This window comes from Mastigoproctus giganteus, chromosome 4 (assembly GCF_048544385.1).
Source record: "Mastigoproctus giganteus isolate SK-2022 chromosome 4, ASM4854438v1, whole genome shotgun sequence".
Taxonomy (NCBI): Eukaryota; Metazoa; Arthropoda; class Arachnida; order Uropygi; family Thelyphonidae; genus Mastigoproctus; species Mastigoproctus giganteus.
In genome coordinates, this window is record NC_143578.1 from 150,021,356 (window position 1) to 150,041,465 (window position 20,110).

The window sequence follows — 20,110 nt, forward strand, 5'->3', positions numbered from 1 at the left end:
TGGTAACTCTCAAGGAGGCTTCCAGATCTTGCTACCTCTACTCTGCCAGATAGCGACTAGAGGGAGTCCGAGTAGTGTGTATGCGAGGAGCATTGTCGAGGCCACGTTATGTCAAGGATCTGGGTATATTCTTACCACATGTACGCCATATCCAAAAATTTTCATTACTTCATACAGCATGTCCCACTCACTTTTTCTTACTATTGAATACACCATGAATTGTAAACTAATAGAGCAAGCTTATCTGCAAAAAGATCTAAACCTCCCAAGCACTTCCTAATTCATTTCACAAATATACGTGGTCTCAGTTCTAATCTCAACGATGTCCATTTCCACTTGCAGTCTGCCAAACCCCATGTACTTTTTCTAACAGAATCTCAGTTATCGGTCGATTCAACTACTGCTCATCTCAGCCAAATTATTCACTGTATGGTTCCTTTTGCCTCAAAGGTGGTACTTTTGCATACGTCCGTTCTGATATTCCCTGTCAGAGACTCTGCAATTTGAAATCTCCTCTCTTTGATCTTCTCTGGCTTAAAATCTCTCTACCTCATTGTGTAAAATTCATCTGTTGTCTCTACCGTTCTCCCATCCCCATTAATCATTTGGAGCTTTTTGACTTCCTCTCTTTGCAACTTGACTTTCTCCAGTCCAACTTTCCTAACAGTGAGGTAATTTTCCTTGGTGATTTTAATGTTCACAACTCCAGCTGGCTTCCCTTTTCTAGTCACACCGACCCAGCAGGTCGAGATGCTGAGGCTTTTGCAATTACTAATGACTTAGCACAGATTGTTCATGTTCATTTACCTACAAGAATACCGGACAATCCTAATCATGCAGCCAATACGCTTGATCTTTTTCTCACAAACAACCCTTCTAAGTACACGGTCGAAGTGAGAGGTCCTTTAGGCACTTCAGATCACAACTTGGTGATTGTCTCTTCTCCAATGGAACCTTTATCTCATGGCTATTCCCAATGTGTTGTTTGGCCTTACAAGAATGCAAAATGGGATGACCTGCGAGATTTCTTTTCTTCTTTTCCTTGGTCGGATTACTGTTTCAAAAGTTCTGATGTCAACGTTTGCTCAGATCATGTCAGTGAAATTATTCTTGTAGGAATGGAATCCTTTATCCCACACTGCACTTTAAAATCTCATCCTTTATCTAAACCTTGGTTTTCCAATAAATGTGTTAAGGCTGTTCAAGAGAAGAATGTTGCATATCGTAATTGGCTTGTTTCTAATTCTTCAGTTTCATTTTCGGCTTACACCAAAGCTCGCAACAATTGTAAAGCAGTTATTAATCAGTCCAAACTAGAGTTTGAACAGGCTAAGCGTAGAAATCTTGCTTCTTGCCCTAAAGGTAGCCGAGCATTCTGGTCTCTTGCCAAAGCTATTGGCCGCAAATTTTGCCCATCTCTGTCCAAACCAGATGGTTCTGTTGTCACTTCAGCCAAGGATAAAGCTGACCTATTAGCATCCCATTTTTCTCCCAGCTCATGTATTAATGATCTTGGTAAAACACCTCCCACCATTCCCAACATGCTCCATTCAAAGCTCCAGGTCCTGATGGTATTTCTCCTCTTGTTCTCAAAACCTGTGCTCCTGAACTTACTCCTATTCTTTGCTGACTTTTTTTTTCACTTTCTTATTCCAAAGGTGTTTTTCCTTCTGCTTGGAAATTTGCTCATATCCAGCCAGTTCCTAAAAAGGGTGACAAATCCCTCCCATCCAATTATCATCCCATTGCAATTACTTCTACTCTTTCTAAAGTAATGGAGAAATCAATTAACCGCCAACTCTTAAACTACCTAGAAACCTTCCGTCTGATCAACGATCGCCAGTATGGATTCCGTCAGTGTCGATCCACTTGTGATATTCTGGCTTATGTTACCCATTTATGGACTAATTCAATGGAAAGATTTGGTGAAACACAAGTAGTTGCTTTTGGCATCTCAAAGGCTTTTGATCGTGTTTGGCATAAAGGTCTTCTAAACAAGCTTCCATCTTATGGTTTGCCAACTGTTTTTAGTAATTGATTATCCAGTTTTCTCTCTGATCGCTCACTGAGGGTGATGGTAGATGGCTCTCTGTCTTCTAACTTCTCCACTAATGCCGGTGTCCCCCAAGGTTCAGTTCTTTCCCCCACTCTTTTCCTCTTGTACATTAATGACCTTCTTCCATTGACTGGAAATCCTATCCATATTTTTGCTGATGATAGCACATTGCATTCCACTTTCCATTTTGAGAAACCTTGTCCTGCTCAATCAGCTTCAACTTCTCAAAAATCTGCTATCAATTCCTTAAATGCCGATCTTCAGATAATTCTTCAGTGGGGCAAAGACAACTTAGTTGATTTCAACCCTTCTAAAACTCAGTCTTGTCTTATATCTCGCAAAAAGGATTCTTCTGCTCCTATGCTTGTCTTTAGTGACACTCCGATTTCTAGGCAAAATGATATATCTCTTTTGGGGATTACCCTGACTTCTAATCTCTCTTAGCACAAGCACATTACAAATATTGCTTCTTCTGCATCTAAAAAACTTGGTTTTCTCTTTTGCTCTTGGCATTACTTTTCTTCCAAACAGCTGCTCACTCTGTATAAATCGCAAATCCGGAATTCAACAGCCACTCTGAAAGCTTAGCATTAGAGGTCTCAATCAGAATATCTCCTAACCTAAGTCCTTTTACAAATTTGGGAGCTCCAGCTCTACTTTATAATTCATTTTATACTCTAATAATATTGTTATTAATAATATTGTTCCCATATCTGGGGTGGTTTCCCCAAAACCTCTCTCAGGTTGCTTGATTCCATTCAGAAGAGGGCAGTTAGGTTAATTAATGATTCATCTCTAACAGAGTCTCTCCACTCGCTTTCTCATAGACGTACTGTTTCTGCTGCATGCCTCTTCTACAAATACTTCCATGGGCACTGTTCTTCTGAATTGGCTTCTATAATTCCCGCGCTCTCTTTCAAAACAGTCCGAACATGTGCCGCCACCAGCCAACATCCATTTGCTACCCAACTTCAAACTCACAGAACCAACTTTTCATCTTCTTCGTTCATTCATTCAACTGCCGTTTTCTGGAACAACCTTCCTTCATACGTATTTCCTGAAAATTACAGTCTACAGAAGTTCAAGTCCAATGTCAACAAATATCTTCTTTCGTCTTCTCAACCTCCAACCCAGGCGCCTCCGTAGCCAGGTGGGAAGGAGCAGCAGTGCATAGCACACGCTTCTTGATTAGACCGGGGTTCGAGCCCGTCACCACCAAATACGGAGGATGCGGAAAGGTCCTTCAGGGAATGACCACCGCATATCCCAGAGCAATATGGCCTTAGTTGCTAATGCTCCTAAAAACCAAATAACAACAACAACCTCCAACCCAAGCACGGTACTAAGTACTATAGGTTCTAAAAAAAAAAAGGGAAAAAAGTGTAAATTAGACTGAGATTTTATGCCACTGCCTTTAAGCTTTTAAGGACATTTGCTTTTAAGCAATATTTACACTTGCAAATGTCCTTAGATGCATTTATAGGGGATTCTGGAATTAATTAGAATGATCCCTCGGTTGTGGGAACCAGTGGGGGGGGATGGGAGATTGGCCTTATCTATACAGAGTGTCTCAAAAATACACGGAAAAACTTCAGGGGTGAGTTCCTCATATGTAGACAATAAAAATATTTTATATCAACATAGTTCCAGTAATGCTTGTTTCCCAAGTTATTAACCGGAACGTCTTATTTTCCGCATGTGATTTCCTTCATCACAAGGTACTGACAGAATCTGGTGGTTTTCCATTCCAACCATGTACTCAAATCAGGAGCAAGCGGATATGCACTCTATGTACGCAGGGTAATCTGCTGGTGACAAGGCCTGTACCTGTTGCAGATGGTAAGGATACAGTTGGTGTTCTCACAACACTCTCCAAATAGTTGAACATTGAACAGCCAGTTGCATTGCTATTCTGCGTGTGCTGATTCCAGGAGTGGCACGAACAACATCCAAAATCTTCTCCTCTACTTCCAGAGTCGTAGATCTTGGTCATCCTCTGTCAGCAGCACGAGGTGTAAAGGTCTCATGTTCACAAAGGCGGTGATGGATACCTTCAAATGTTTTCCTGTCTGGACATCTACATTCTAGGAACCTTTCATGGTACAAACGACGAGCCTCCAGAGCATTGCCATCTGCCAAACCGTACATAAAGTGCCTATCTGTTTGCTCCTGATTTGAGTACATGGTCGGAACGGAAAACCACCAGATTCTGTCAGTACCCTGTGATGAAGGACATCACCTGCGGGAGATAAGATATTCCGCTTAATAACTCGAGAACAAAGCATTTCCGGAACTATGTTGATATGAAATATTTTTATTGTCTACATATGAAGAACTCATTCCTGAAGTTATGCCGTGTATTTTTGAGTCACCCTGTATATGTCATAGTTTTTTATTGCTCATTTACTTGTGGAGTTAAATTTGTTTCTTGGAGACAGATGTCCGCAGGATTATGCTTATAAATGAAATCACAAATGTCACTGATGTTGCTGGAAAAAGCTTGCTTTCTTTTAGGCAACGTGCTATAAGGATTTTTTTTTTTTTTTTTTGAAATTTATAAAGTTATCAGTTTTTGAATGTTTATGTAACAGCCTTTTTTTTTCCCCCTCTTGTTTAGCAAAGTAATACATATCGTACCACCAAGGATTTTCATGTTTATAAAGGCCAGCACACACTTCAGGTACCACATTGGTTGTAGCAATTAGAATTTGAGTTATGATGTATTCAGTAGCATTACTGGTGGGTTGGCATCTGATGATTTGTTCACCAAAGGAGATGTTAATAGTGAGTAAGTTTTAACTAGTGTGGCACTAGAAAACAAGTTTCCTTTTATTTTTTGACAGTATCTTAAAGTGTATGATAATAATAAAACCAACAGTACTATTTTAACTAATAACAATAAAATATATGACCTTCCTGTGGTTGAAAATTATATTAGTGGTAGATATTCTGAATCAGGACTGGAATGGAGAGATCCCTCCTCCCTATCAGAAACATATTTTTTCTGGCATTTTCTTAGTCCATTTCAACACAGTTGAAATGGACTAAACAGACATCAAATAACTAATAAGAAAACTGCAACAGTACTAAATATCACAAGACCATATCAAACTATTTTTTTAATTGCAGATTATCTTGCATGACATGGCATTTGTAGCTGAGTGGTCAGGAGCAGGAGTGCAGTAGCACACACTCTTTAAGTAGACCAGGGTTCAAGCCCCTGATTACTAAATACAGTTGCTTTGCCAACCTGCACTGGCATATTATGGTCCATTTTGTTCAACATAATTGATAACAGCTACATTTTCTTTTTTTTTATCTTGCATGGTAAAATACAAAATAAAATGTCCAAGTTTGCAGATGGTACAAAGGTTGGCAGAGTTGTTAATGACAGGTTGTTAATAACCCAAGAGAAACATACCAACTAGGTGGTACTACACTCAGGGAAGTGGAAAGTGAAAAAGACCTGGAGGTAATTGTGCAGCCAAATATGAAGTTTGCTGAGCAGTGCAGATGGGCTGCCAGGGTAGGTCATGGAGTCTTGTCAATGATATATAGGAATTTTGCTAGCAGACACAGAGGTGATTATCCCATTGTACAAAGCAATGATCAGGCCACACCTGGAATCCTGTGTACAGGTCTGGAGGCCTCATTTTAGGAAGGATGTAGAGTTGCTAGAACAAGTACAAAGAAGGGCAAAAAGATTGGTGAGGGGAACAAAGAGGTGCTCTTACCAAGAAAGGCTTAAGTGCTACAAATTGCCGCATCTGGAGAGTAAGTGCCTGCGAGGTGATCTGATTGAGGTGTATAAGGCCTTGAATGGGTTGAGCAAGCTAAATGCTGATGGAATTCTTCCTCTTGTTCATATTAAGAATCTGAGGGAGCGTAGATTCAAATTGAGGAAACACAGTTGTAGAAGAGACATGCAGAAATTTGCCTTTAGCCAGTGAGTGGTTGATTGGTGGAACAGATATCTTTTGTTGTGGAAGTTGATAGCCTAAATAAATTTAAGGCTGAGCTGTACAGGCATTCGAACAAATGGAGGGGTGCAATGGGAGAGTTTTATTGCTGATGCTGCATAAGTTTGCTTTCTTGCATCGTATGCCTCTACTAATGCTAATAAGCATCAGCATGAACTTTTTTTTAGGCAATTTTCATACCCTTGGTATTTTATGCCAAGGGCATGAAAATTGTTGAGTCATAAAATAATAATAATTTAGTATCCATTCAAGTATTATTTCACAATCATCATCATCATGATTGTTGGATGATTCAACATTTGAGGAAATCAGGCGCCACCTCAGCATTCTTATGGGCTTATATGAGAACTTGAAGGATAGGATGGATGCCCTCGAAGGATTTAAATTGAAGGGCCCATCAAGCTCTCAAATGCCCACATCAATGCCAGAGCTTGCACTTGAACTTCACGCAACACAGCGGCAACCCCCAAGGCAGAATGCACTGGTCCCAAAGGAACCAGTTGTTGTAGTTGAATCTATCGTCAGGGAACCGAGGTACTGTATATAGGTCTGGAGGCCTCATTTCAAAAAGGATGTAGAGCTGCTGGAACGAGTACAGAGAAGGGCAACAAGGTTAGTGAATGGAACAAAGAGTTGCTCTTACGAAGAAAGGCTTAAGTTTTGCAAATTACAGTGTCTGGACTCTAGGCACTGGCGAGGAGATCTGATAGAGGTGTATAAAGCCTTGAATGGTTTGAGCATGCTCAATGCTGATGGGATTCTGCCTCTTGCTCAGAATAATCACCTGAGAGGGCATAAATTCAAATTGAGGAAAGACAGATGTAGGATAGATGTCCGGAAATTTGCCTTTAGCCAGCGGGTAGTTGGTTGGTGGAACAGACTTCCATCCCTTGTTGTGGAAGTTGACAGCCTAAATAAATTTAAGGCTCAGCTGGACAGGTATTTCGAACGAATGGAGGGGTGAAGTGGAAGTTTTTTTTTTTTTTTTTTTTCTGGCTGATGCTGCATAAGCTTGCTTTCTTGCATCATATGCTTCTACTAATGCTAATGCTAACATATTGTGCAAAAAGGATAGCTGGAACAGGACCAGGGTATGTGTGCCAGGAGGAAAGGTTGATGACGTTGTAAAGCAGATATCATATTTTAAGGGCACAAAGGGTAATATTGTTGAATAAGTTGGCACTAATGATATTAGGAGTAGGAGACTGGTGGAATTACTTAACAAGTACAAGTCAATGCTGAAAAAAAGGCCTTGAGTTAGGGTTGAATTTGAAAGTATCTGCAATTCTGCCCAGACATGACAGGAGGGAGTATATGATGAGAGCCTTTCAATCAATTAGGGCCCTGAAGAGATTGTGCAAGGCTCAAGGGATAGAATTTTTCTCAGCCTAGTCAAAGGGAATGAATCAGATTGGTCCACTTGATATCGATGGCTCAACTGTTGATGATCCTGCTCAGGTAGCTAACAAACTAAATGAATATTTTGCATCTACATTCACACATGATGAGTTATTCAGGGAGGGGAATACCAGAGGTGTATTAAAATCTGGCAGTAAGCTAGATAATCTTGTAGGTGAAGTAAACTCTGGCAGTGAGCTAGATGATTTTGTATTAACTGAGAGTAAAGTGGAGGAGAAATTGTTGAGGAAAAACATAAAAAAGGCACCTGGGGTGGATGGTATCTATCCAGTTATATTAAAGGAGGCAGCAAAGGAAGTAAGCAAACCCTTAGCCATAATTATGAGAGCTTCTTTGGACTCAGGAGAGGTACTCATAGACTGGAGATGTGCAAATATGACCCCAATTCACAAAGGAGGATCAAAGGCTGACACAAGTAATTATAGACCTGTGAGTTTAACTTCTGTTCCAGGAAAATTAATGGAGGCACTGGTTAAAGAAGCACTGCAGGATCATCTAGACAAGACTACAGTTATAGCTCGGATGCAGCTTGGTTTTGTTAAGGGAAAGTCTTTCCTGACCAATTTGATTGGATACTATGATGCAGTCACAGAATAACTGGATGCAGGGAATAATTTTGATATTATATATTTGGATTTTAGAAAGGCTTTTGATACTTTTGCACGTGGAAGACTGCTGCACAAATTGGAGCAGTGTGGCATTGGAGGCAAATTGCTGCTATGGTTAAAGGGATAGTTGAGTGGGAGAAGACAGAGAGTGGTAATCAATGGACACTGCTCACCGTGCACTAATGTTTTTAGTGGGGTCCCTCAGGGTTCAGTGTTGGGTCCATTATTGTTTTTTGTATTTATAAATGATATTGATGATGGTATATCAAGCTTATTGTCCAAGTTTGCAGACAATACAAAGGTTGGTAGGGTTGATAAGGACACTAATGACAGTACGCTGCTGCAACAGGATCTAGAAAAGTTGAGCAGGTGGGCTGAGAGGTGGCAACTGAAGTTTAACATTGACAAATATAAAGTACTACATATGGGAAGCAGTAATCCCAGAGTATCGTATCAACTATGAGGTACAACACGGATAGTGGTAGAGAATGAAAAGTACCTGGGGATAATTGTGCAGGCAGATTTAAAGTTTTCTGAGCACTGCAGACGGTCGGCAAGAGTAGCTCATGGTGTCTTGTCAATGATATAAAGGAATTTTTCTAGCAGGGATAAGGAGGTGATTATTCCCTTGTATGAGGCAATGGTCAGGCCAAACCTTGAGTACTGTATACAGGTCTGGAGGCTTCATTTCAAGAAGGATGTACAGCTGCTGGAACGAGTACAGAGAAGGGCAACAAGATTAGTGAATGGAACAAAGGGTTGCTCTATCGAAGAAAGGCTTAAGTTTTGCAAATTACAGTGTCTGGAGACTAGGCACCGGCGAGTTGATCTGAATGAGGTGTATAAAGCCTTGAATGGTTTGAGCATGCTCAATGCCGATGGGATTCTTCCTCTTGCTCAGAATAATCACCTGAGAGGGCATAAATTCAGACTGAGGAAAGACAGATGTAGGATAGATGTGTGGAAATTTGCCTTTAGCCAGCGGGTAGTTGGTTGGTGAAACAGGCTTCCATCCCTTGTTGTGGAAGTTGATAGTCTAAATAAATTTAAGGCTCAGCTGGACAGGTATTTTGAAAAAACGGAGGGGTGAAATGGAAATGTTTTTTTTTTTTTTTTTTTTTTGGCTGATGCTGCATAAGTTTGCTTTCTTGCATAATATGTTTCTACCAATGCTAATGCTAATCCTAATAACTGAGAGAAAAGTGGAGGAGAAATTGTTGCAGACAAACATAAGAAATGCACCTGAGGTGTATGGAATCTATCCAGTTATATTAAAGGAGGCAGCAAATAAAATATGAGAGCTTCCCTGGACTCAGGGGAGGTACCCATGGACTGGAGATGTGCAAATGTGATCCCAATCCACAAAGGAGGATCAAAGGGAAACACAGGTAATTACAGACTGATAAGTTTAACTTCTGTTACAGGGAAATTAATTGAGGCACTGTTTAAGAAGCATTGCAGGATCATCTAGACAAGACTTCAGTTATAGCTTGAACACAGCATGGATTTGTTAAGGGGAAGTGTTGTCTGACTAATTTGATTGGATACTATGATGTAGTCACAAAGGAACTGGATGCAAAGAATAACTTTGATATCATATATTTGGATCATAGAAAGGCCTTTGATACTGTTGCACATGGAAGACTGCTGCACAAATTGGAGCAATGTGGCATTGGAGGCAGATTGCTGCTATGGATAAAGGGATGGTTGAGTGGGAGAAGACAGAGAATGGTAATCAATGGACACTGCTCTTCGTGGACTAATGTTATTAGTGGAGTCCCTCAGGGTTCAGTGTTAGGTCCATTGTTGTTTTCTGTATTTTAAATGATATTGATGATGGTATATCAGGCTTAATGTCCAAGTTTGCAGATGATACGAAAGTAAGCAGGGTTGTTAATGACACTAATGACAGAACGCTGCTGCAATAGGATCTAGAAAAGTGAGCAGGTGGACTGAGAGGCTCCAACTGAAGTTTAACATTGATAAATGTTAAACTTCAGTTTGGAAAGGTTGAGCAGATGTGCTGAGAGGTGGCAAATGAAGTTTAACATTGACAAATGTAAAGTACTACATATGGGAAACAGCAACCCCAGAGCAACGTATCAACTCTGTGGTACTACACTGACAGTGGTAGAGAATGAAAGGGACCTGGGGGTGGTTGTGAAGGCAGATATGAAGTTTTCTAAGCAGTGCAGATGGGCTGCAAGAGTAGCTCATGGTGTATTGTCGATGATATATAGGAATTTTTCTAGCAGGGATAAGGAGGTGATTATTCCCTTGTATAAGGCAATGGTCAGACCACACCTAGAGTACTGTATACAGGTCTGGAGGCCTCATTTCAAGAAGGATATAGAGATGCTGGAACAAGTACAGAGAAGGGCAACAAGATTAGTGAATGGAACAAAGGGGTGCTCTTACGAAGAAAGGCTTAAATTTTGCAAATTACAGTGTCTGGAGACTAGGCACCGGCGAGGTGATCGGATAGAGGTGTATAAAGCCTTGATTGGTTTGAGCATGCTCAATGCTGATGGGATTCTTCCTCTTGCTCAGAATAATCACTTGAGAGGGCATAAATTCAAATTGAGAAAAGACAGATGTAGGATAGACGTGAGGAAATTTGCCTTTAGCCAGCGGGTGGTTGGTTGGTGGAATAGACTTCCATCCCTTGTCGTGGAAGTTGATAGCCTAAATAAGTTTAAGGCTCAGCTGGACAGGTATTTCGAAAAAACAGAGCGGTGAAGTGGAAGTAGTTATTTTTTATTTTTTTATTATTTTTTTATTTTTTATTATTATTTTTTTTTGGCTGATGCTGCATAAGCTTGCTTTCTTGCATCAAATGCCTCTACTAATGCTAATGCTAATAAATGTAAAGTACTACATATGGGAAGCAGTAACCCCAGAGTATCGTATCAACTCTGTGGTACATCACTGACAGTGGTAGAGAATGAAAAGGACCTGGGGATAATTGTGCAAGCAAATTTAAAGTTTTCTGAGCAGTGTAGATGGTCTGCAAGAGTAGCTCATGGTGTCTTGTCAATGATATACAGGAATTTTTCTAGCAGGGATAAGGAGGTGATTATCCTCTTGTATAAGGGAATTGTCAGGCCACACCTTGAGTACTGTATACAGGTCTAGAGGCCTCATTTTAAGAAGGATGTATAGCTGTTGGAACGAATACAGAGAAGGGCAACAAGATTAGTGAATGAAAGAAAGGGTTGCTCTTACAAAGAAAGGCTTAAATTTTGCAAATTACAGTGTCTGGAGACTAGGTACCTGCACGGTGATCTGATTGAGGTGTATAAATCCTTGAATGGTTTGAGCATGCTCAATGCTGAAGAGATTCTTCCTCTTGCTCAGAATAATTGCCTGAGAGGGCATAAATTCAAATTGAGGAAAGACGGTTGTAGGAAAGATGTGCGGAAGTTTGCCTTTAGCCAGCAGGTGGTTGATTGCATGAACAAACTTCCATCTGTTGTTGTAGAAGTTCATAGCTTAAATAGATTCAAATCAGAACTTGACAAACATTTGGAGCAAGTGGATGGTTGAAATAAGGGTTTTTTTTTTTTTTTTTTTTTTTTTTTGGCTGATGGTATATAAGCTTGCTTTCTTTCATCATGTGCCTGCTAATGCTAATGTTAATCATCATCTATCATCATTCCGCTATTCCACGTGTTAACATTTGAAGCCTTACCACCATGCTCTGTCCGTGTACTTCTCTCCATCGTTGATTTCATTCCAATATCACCCTCTCTTAATGACATCGGTCTTTATCGTGTCCTGCTATCTCATTCTTGGTCTCGCTCCTTGTTCTTTTGACCCCTAATTGTAAATCAAACATTCTTCATGGCAAATGCCTCTCTTTTGTTTTTTTCTTTAGGAGCATTAGCAACTAAAGCTGCATTGCTCTGAGGATATGCGGTGGTCATTCTCTGACCTTTCCGCATCCTCCATATTTGGTGGTCACAGGCTCGAACCCCGGTCTAATCAAGAAGCGTGTGCTACGCACTGCTGCTCCTACCCACCCGGCTATGGAGGCACCACAAACGCCTCTCATTCATCCTCTTGACATGTTCAAATCATTTCAAACGGGACCTTTCAATCCTATTCTGGAGTGTTTCAACCTGAATTCTCTCCCTAATCACATCATTCCTGACTTTTTCGTGTCTTGTCTTTCCAGCTATGCTCCTCACATAACTCATTTCTGCTCCCTGAATTCTGCTTTCATCCTTTTTCCTCATAGTCCAAGTTTCAGATGCATAAGTCAGAATTGGTATGTAATAGGCCTGATATATAGCCTTCTTACACTTCGGTGGTATGTTCCTGTTTCAAATCAGATCTCTTGTCTGCCTATAGAAATTCCCACCCGCTTATATCCTTCTACTTATTTCTTCGCCTATTAGTCCAAGTCCAGTCTTTGTAATGGGACTGGAAAGAAGGTTTGATCATGCGCTGTTCAAGAAGGGGAACATGAAAAAGTTTCCCAATTATAGAGGCATCACACTGACATCACATGTGAGTAAGCTGTATGAGAGAGTGTTAGAGTGGAAGATAAGAGGAACGATTGAAAATAGGATGGCCAAGGAACAGTACGGCTTTAGGCCTGGAAGATCGACAGTGGATCTAATTTTCTGCATCAGGCAACTGATGGAAAAGTTATGAACACAATAAAGAATTATGGATGGCACTTTTGGATATAAAGAAAGCGTTTGATGCCGTAAAGAGAAAGAAAGTGTTGGAGGTCTTGAGAAACTTGGGGATAGAGGAACATCTTCTGGAGAGAATTGAGAATATGTGAGAAATACAGTAAGAAATACAAGAATATACAGTGAGAAAGGTAAGAACAGTGGTGGGGTTGACGGACAGCTTCAAAATAACATCAGGTTTGAGGCAAGGAGGCATCCTCTCACCACTACTATTCATAGCTAGCATGAATGATGTGCAAATTAGAGTGGTGGAATAACTTGGACAGGACCAGATGAAAGTCATGCTATTTGGAGATGACCTCTGCATATGGGGAGAGAGCAGGAAACAAGTGCAACGGCAAGGTGATATATGGGCTAGTATCGCCAATGAATTTGGACTGGTTTTCAGTTAGGAGAAAAGTAAAGTAATGGTTCTAAAGAGGAGTGGCAAGCTTGATGGATACATTACAATGGAAGGGAAACAACTTCAAGTATCTAGGAAGCACCATTATTTAACAAATAAATGTTTATTTATACTTTTGGATGCTGAGGATGGCAGAGGAGTTCACGGCTTCATTTTAATTGTTTCTTTTTTTTTCAGCCGATATAACAACATGGCTGGAAAAATGGGTTATGCACTTTTTCTGGCAGCATGTGGCTTGATATCACAATGTTCAAGTTTGCATCCATGCCAATTATCCTAATGCTGAATGATTTGCAAAATCATTTAGCATTAGGATAATGGAAAATTGCAGGTAATGGAAGATCATTTAGCATGGGACCATAGGCATGAGTCCTGCTTGTCACATCATTCCACCAACTCTCAGCTAGAAAAATTAACTGATATATATTTTGAACCACACATTGTTACAAATGGGAACTTTCATAACAGAAATAAATTTTAAATATATAAATCATATGATTGGTAAATTTCAGAATGAATCTTTATCTATTATAGCATTAATTTGATTTTACTATAATATAACACTGTATTGTATATAGAAAATAAAGAAGAATGTATTCATTAAATAAATAATGAATCAACCATATTAGTATTAGTAGTGACAAATGATTCAAGAGAGCAAGTTTATAAACAATCAGCCAGAAAACAAAAAAAACTTCCCGTATCATATTTACAGTATACCCAGTATAAAATAAAATATAAGTACATTCAGTAGCTTTCGGAACCCGTGTCCCTTTATCAACTGACAAATTTGAATACATTACAAGCAAAGTGTGGCACGTTACTCAAGCGTCATTGTTGTAGCACGGACGTGTGCTGCCTTACGCCAGTGATCATCCATTAATAAAATGGTTGTCTCTAGGATGGGATGTATACGCATGCCTTTCTGGCGATTTAATGCCTTAGGGTTGTTTATTATGTTTAGTGACTCTAGCCATAGGCGGTGGCGAAAGTGTCGCGCGTGGTCCACTATCTCAAAGTCGCATTTGGGGTCAAGATCGTGGTTGGTAGCCCAAAAATGTTCTGCAAGCGCGGACTGGTCAGTTTCGGCAAGCCGGATTGCTCTGTCGTATTCCGTGAGGCGATCCTGGAGACGTCTCGATGTCTCACCTATGTAGCAACTGTTACAGGCCCTACAGGTGATACGGTACACTACATTGCTGCGTAAGACAGGTGTGACAGGGGTCTTCACACTGGAGACAAGTGAACGTAGGTTCCTACATGGTAATTGCACACATTTGATGTTGTAACTTCTCAGGATCTTCGAGATACGTCCTGACACTCCTGGATAGTACGGAATGTAGGCGGATGATATGCCGACTTGCTTCGGAGGTCTTGGGTTGGAAGTAAGTTCTTGTGCCTGTAACAAGCATCTGTTTAGTACATGGGATGGATAACCGCATCTGGTTAGGTCCGCCTTCACACGGGAGATCTCGTTACGTCTAATTGTGTCGGTGCTGGAATGGCTCCAGGCCCTGGAGAACAGGGTGCGGGCAGTGCTATTGAGATGGCTTGGAGCGTGGCCGGACCCGTAGTTGGTGAATTGACCGCACCACATGGGTTTGCGGTATACTGAGGTCTCTAGATGTGGGCCTACGCGATGCACTAGCACGTCCAGAAACGGGAGCGAACCGTCCACCTCTGATTCTACGGTAAACTTGATGAAATTGGATAGAGAGTTGAGGTATTCTAGTAGTACCGTTTCAGAACCACGTGGTATTATGGTAAAAATATCGTCGACGTATCTACACCACGTTGTAATAGGTGTAGGTGGGTTCTGGTGTATCTGCTTCTCCAGATATTCCATGGCGATGTTAGCTACTACGGAACTGACAGGGGCACCCATAGCAGTGCCATGTACTTGTTTGTAGAGTGAGTCTTCAAAGGTGAAGATGCTGCTAGAGAGGCATAGGTTGAGGGCGGTACAGATGTCATCAGTGGATAGTGACGTCCTGGATTGGAGGCTTAAGTCGCTCCCAAGGAGCCTTCTGGCGCAGTGTACGGCCTGTTGGACGGGAATCGAGGTGAATAAAGAAACCACGTCAAATGATGCCATGACAGAGTTATCAGGGATTGAAATGTCCTTAATGATGTTAATGAATTCACTGCTGTTTTTAACGGTGTGAGATGTATTACCTATAAGAGGCGAGAGGAGGCTCGCGATGTGTTTGGACAGTTCATATGTTGGGGCACTGCAGCAAGACACTATAGGTCTGAGAGGAATACCCGGTTTATGGATCTTTGGTAATCCGTAGAATTGCGGTAGTTGGCAGCCAGTAGCACGCAGAAGATGGTGAGTCGCGGTTGGGATCTTCTTATCTTTAAGCCATGCGTGGACAAGCTTATTAACATTTGCTTCCAGACATTTCAAGACTTTAACGGGAGGATCAGGTAGAGGTTCATATACGTTAGGATCGAGTAATAGGGCCAAGGCTTTCTCTCGGTAGGCTGATCGGTCCAGCACAACAGTCCGGCGCCCTTTATCCGCAGGAAGTACAACGATGGAGTTGTCTTTTCCTATAGATGACAGGGTGGCACGTTGGTGGTGGTTGAGGTTTGAGCACGTTTTTCGAGTGTTGCGGAGGACTGCGGCAGTCTTGAATCGGATCTCGTTGGCAGTTTCTTCGGGAAGGTTGGTAATACTGGCTTCTATACCCATAGCGAGCTGTGTGATGGGAGGTTTCGATGGTATAACGGCGAATTTCATACCGTTTGATAAAATACTCAGCTGCTCGTTGGACAGTTGTTTGTTACTTAGATTCAAGACGAAAGAAGTCGTGTCGTCTGAACGAGTGTTCGTCTTTAATGAGTTAGTTTCTATGCTCAAGTTTATGAACTTGCGCTGTTGGCGTAAACGGTAGGTATCCGAGGTCTGACTAGCCCGATGGCAGATGGTATGTATAAGGTTTGTAAATATAATAGGCGAGACCTTACCTTGTAGATGTTGTAACAGTCTGGACTTGTTGTAGTCGGCGTTCCTGATTTCACGGTGGAGATGGGATATCCACAAATTTAATGTGCGTAGGCTGAAGTTAAAGCAGGCACGATCCATATGAGGGTTGTGGAACGGGGCTTTGTATCGGAACCCTTTAGGTATAATTCGATTGCTTTTGCATCTGTGTGCGAAGCGTAAATGTTGCCTGTAGCGAGCTATTGAGAGGAAGCACTTTTGCAACTGCGCACAATCGTTGTAGGTATTATGGCCATAAAGTGACCGAATAGTGACAAATGGGTCTGGAGTACTGGGGTCCATAGTTTAATAATTTTTCAAATAGATATTTACAGTATACCCAGTATAAAATAAAATATAAGTACATTCAGTAGCTTTCGGAACCCGTGTCCCTTTATCAACTGACAAAGTATCATCTGTCCATCTCCTCCAATAACACTAGTTTACAAAACTTAAGTTTGTTCACTGGGGTTTGAATTTCAATAGGTCCTACTGCCGAAATATGTTGCTGTGATTTCAAATTGACAGATTTTTTTTTATCACATCCAGATACATCACAATTTAAGAAATAAAAAAGTATTGTTTTTTACGAAAGTATGTAACTTTATTGTATTTAGTAATGACAAATTGATAGGATTACATTTTCATATATCAAAAAATATGTATATACTAACAAGTATTCATCAAAATTCTGAAACTTTCATTAATCAGACCTTCGTCTCTTTGTTTGAAAAAAACGTTTAATCGTTTTTTTTTTTATGTACAGTGCCAGGTTTCTATCTTTTTAAACCCTAGCAGTAGTCAGCCATCATGCTTGCATTCCACCTTCCCCGGTACCTCTGCTCCATTTCCTTTGTGTCCTGATGGAATCTCTCCCCTTGTTCTTCGCTCATCTTTGCAAGATTTTCGAGGAAAAAATCAAGATGGGCATGCAAAAAGTGAATTTTGATGCTCATATTGCAACCTATATTGCAAAGCTTTTCGAGCATATTTTGAATAATTTTCTCATAATCCTGTGATTTATGATTTCCTAGAAAGTTTTCCATTACACTTTTAAAAGTAATCCAGGTTTCCCTTTTAATGTCAGTCAGAGTAGTTTCAAACTGGCCGTCTAAAACCAATTTTCTAATTTGGGGACCAATGAAGATACCCTCCTTAAGTTTTACGTCAGATAAACTGGGAAATTTACTGCAAAGGTACTTAAAGCAGTTGCCATCCTTATTCAATACTTTAACAAATTACTTCATTATGCCTAACTTGATATGCAGTGGAGGTAAAAGTATTTTATCTGGCTTCACCAAACTTTTGTGCACAATATTTTTTTTTTTTCCTTGGTGTAAGATTGTGCCTCCGAGGCCATTGCTTCTTTGTCCAATGCAGCACTTTAGCTCTGCTATCCCATTCACAAATAAAGCATGACATTTTAGTGTACCCACCCTGTTGCCCCAACAATATACATAACACTTTTAAGTCTCCACATAGTTGCTGTTGTTGTTTTTTTGGTTTTTAGGAGCATTAGCAACTAAGGCCATATTGCTCCGGGAATATGCGGTGGTCATTCCCTGACCTTTCTGCATCCTCCGTATTTGGTGGGCACGGGCTCGAACCCCGGTCTAATCAAGAAGCGTGTGCTACGCACTAATGCTCCTGCCCGCCTGGCTACGGAGGCACCCACATAGTTGCCATTCCTGATCTTGATATTTAATTTTCTCCAGAAGCAACTTTATGTCATAAGTTTCTTTTAAGTAGACTGAATGAGCAACTGGCACAGATGTGTACTTATCTCCATTATACAAGAGAACACCTTTTAAACTAGTCTTAGAAGAGTCTATAAATAGTTTCCATTCACTAGGTACATATGATGGAGCTCCTAAGGCACTTAATAAACCAGCAATATCACTGCAATATATGAGAGGACCTTCTTGTGAAAAATACTGTATAAACTCCCTTTCACAATTTCTGTACCAGGAAAATGATGTACCTGGAGCAAGTAAGTTCTTCGCTTGAAGTCTGGATCCCAGAATTTCAGCAGCATACTTTGGAAGACCTAAGTCCCTTACTAAATCGTTCAGTTCAACTTGTGTGATTTCCTGTGGAGTTAAAATATTTTCTAGTTGGTAACATTCCTCTTCACTAACCTCTTTAGCTTCTGCTTCGGTGGAAGAAGATGTGGACTCCAAAGTTTCTGGTGGAGGTTTTACAGGCAGATCAGGTCCATGTGGAACCGGTCTTATGGCTGATGGTAGATCTGGATATTTGATGTCCTGTTTATTTTTTGAATTGTAACCTTTAACGTCACATACACAAAATTAATATTCGGCATGGCTTACTGGATCATGCCACACCATAGGAATAGCAAATGGCAAGCACACCTTTTTTCCTTGACTCCATTTTCTAAGATGTTCGATACATGTATGGCATACTTTATGTGGTGCCCACGATTTATCCTGATCGCCTAGTTTTATGTCAAAGTATGCATAATACGATGACTTTTTTTACAAAGTTGGTAATATTTCCCCTCTGCTTTACTGGAACAAAGGGGTTTGAGCCCATGCCCACCAAATACGGAGGATGCGGAAAGGTCTGGGAATGACCACCGCATATCCCAGGAGCAATATGGCCTTAGTTGCTAATGCTCCTAAAAAAAAAAAAAACAAATAACAATAACTGGAACAAAACAACCACATTCGTAAAAAAATATGTCGGGACTGTTTATCCACTTTCTGGTTGCCATGCTAAAAGAAAACTAACTCGTAATGAGAGCTCACGATGGTTTTTACATGAGTACTGTGACTACATAAATGATGTGCCACTTATATAGGCTCTGTGGTTGAGTGGACTGTACAAACAAGTGAGTGCATGCTCAGACAAGTTTAACCCATAACTACACACAGGAGTCTCCCAGACTCCACTCAGAAAATGAAATTCTGGGAATCACAGATGGGCCGGAAGAACAGGGTGGGGGGCCGCCTACCTTCCTGGGTCAAGGTCGGCTACCTTGCAGTATGACCTTGCAGTGTGTGTAGTTACGGGTTAAACATGCACAATCTGTTGTATTTGAGGCAAATATTTGATACTGATTACGAATATAGGGATATAAAACTTGTAAACTATTGCAGAAACTATAGTTATGTACACATTTGTGTATAATACCTAGGTAATATTTTCTTAATGAATTGTGAAAAATCTTTACGTGATAGAAACAAACAGACTTCGGTTTAGTAATCAGTAAACATGCATAAATAACTGACACATACTTTTACTCAAAACCCAGATACACTGTAAACCAGTGTAATCTCTCTAGTTATTCCTTGAATTTATTCAAACCACCCACATTCACAACAACAGATGGAAGTTTGTTCCAAAAATCAACCACCTTCTGGCTGAAGGCAAAGTTATGCAACCATCCATCCTGAAGTTGAAGTTAAATTTATGCCCATCATGTGTGTAGTCTGAGAAAGAGAAAAAAATGCCATCAGCATTGAACATCATCAACCTATTCAAGGCCTTAAACATCTCAGTCATACCTGCTCACAGGTGCCTAATCTCCAGATACTGCAATTTGCAATAGCTTTTCTTGGTAAGACAAACCTTTTATTCCCTTGTTGTTCTTCTCTGCACCCAGCAATCTACATCCTTCTTAAAATGACACGTCTAGACCTGTATGCAGTACTCAAGATGCAGCCTAACCATTGACTTATACAATACAATAATCTGAGATATAATACCTTAATACAATACCTCCCTACCCCTGCTAACAAGTTCCTGTATATCATTGAAAAAATCCCCTGAGCTGTACGGCAAACCTGTCTGTGCTGCTCGCTAGAATTTCATGTGACCCCTGGGGCTCATACCTGGTGAGTATGGGCTTAGCACACCCAGGGTCTTGAGCTGGATATCATTATTCTTCTCTTTCTTGGTGATTCCCCTTCTACTTCTGGCTGGCTCTCTC

General features: G+C 40.6%; 1 protein-coding gene across 1 annotated transcript in view; it reads right to left on the reverse strand.

Moving 5' to 3' along the window:
• Positions 1-20,110, reverse strand: part of LOC150087120 (twitchin-like) — a 3,511,780-nt gene that overhangs the window by 2,670,579 nt on the left and 821,091 nt on the right.